The sequence below is a fragment of the Chrysochloris asiatica genome, unplaced genomic scaffold, assembly GCF_000296735.1.
Source record: "Chrysochloris asiatica unplaced genomic scaffold, ChrAsi1.0 scaffold00285, whole genome shotgun sequence".
In the NCBI taxonomy this organism is placed as follows: Eukaryota; Metazoa; Chordata; class Mammalia; order Afrosoricida; family Chrysochloridae; genus Chrysochloris; species Chrysochloris asiatica.
Window position 1 is genome coordinate 1,986,070 of NW_006408803.1, and position 1,576 is coordinate 1,987,645.

Here is a 1,576-nt window from a genome sequence, read left to right on the forward strand (position 1 = left end):
TTTCCTTTCCATATAAAGTTTGTAATTGTTTTTTCCATCTCTTTGAAGAATGTTGTTGGAATCTGGATTGGGATTGCATTATATGTGTAAATTGCCTGGGTAGTATTGACATTTTCACAATTTTAATCTTCTTATCCAGAGCATGGTACATTCTTCCATTTTTGTAGGTCTCTTTTGGTTTCTTTTAGTAGTGTTTTGTGGTTTTCTTTGTGTAAGTCCTTTGTTTCTCTGATTACACTAATTCCTAGATATACCATTCTTTGGGTGGCTATTGTAGATGGTATTGCTTTCCTAATGTCCTTTTCAATGCTATCATTTTTTGGATAGAGTAGTCCAACTGATTTTTGTATGTTGATCTTATATCCTGCCACTTTGCTGAATCTTCCAATAAGGTTTAGTAGCTTTTTAACTGAGTCTTTGGGATTTTCTACGTATAAATTCATATCTTCTGCAAATAGAGAGAGTTTTACTTTTTCTTTGCCAATTTGCATGCTTTTAATTTCCCTATCTTGCCATATAGCTCTTGTTAAGACTTCCAGCACAATATTGAATAGGGTGGTGACAAAGGACATCCTTGTCTGGTTCCTGTTTGCAGAGGGAAGTCTTTCAGGTTCTCTCCATTGAGAGTAATGTAGGCTTTGGTTTTACATGTTGTTGTTGTTATGTGCTGTGTAGTTGGTTCCGACTCATAGCGACCCTGTACAGGGTCTCCAAGGTTTTGTATATATGCTCTTTAATTATTTTAAGGAATTTCCCTTCAATTCCTATTTTGTTGAGTGTTTTTTTTATCAGGAATGGATGTTGAATTTTGTCAAATGCCTTTTCTGCACCAATCAATATGATCATGTGGTTCTGTTCTTTTTTCTTATTTATATGGTGGATAACGTTGATCTGAACCTTATCAATTTCTTCATTTTTTACGTGTCTGTTCAGGTTTTCTACTTCACTGTGTGTAAGTTTAGGTTGGTCATGTTTATCTAAAAATGTATCCATCTCTTCTATGTTTTCTAATTTTTTGGAGTAAAATTCTTCATAGCATTCTGTTATTATCCCTTTGATTTCCTTTGCTTCTATTGTGACATCACCCAAGTGGTTCCTAATGCATGCTTTTTGTGTCTTCTTCCTCTTTTTTTTTTCTGTTAAGTTTACCAGTGGTCTGTCAATTTTGTTAATCTTTTCAAAGAACCAGCTCCTTGTCCTGTTGATTCTTTCTATAGTTTTTCTGTTTTCTATCTTATTTAGTTCTGCTCTAATCTTTATTATTTCTTTTCTTTTGGTGGCTGTAGGTTCCCTCTGTTGGTCTGTTGCTAATTGTTGTAGATGCTGTGTTAATGTGTTAATTTTTATTCCTTCTTCTTTTTGGATGTGTGCATTTATTGTAATAAAATTTCCTGTCAACATTGATATCACTGTGTCCCAAAGATATTGTATGTTGTGTTTTCATTCTCATTTGTTTCTAGGATCGTTGTGAATTCATGTTTAATTTCTTCTGCTATCCAGTAGCTTTTCAGCAGAGTATTATTGAGTTTCCATGTATTTGACTTGATTTCCTTGGTCTTCCTATTGTTGATTTCTA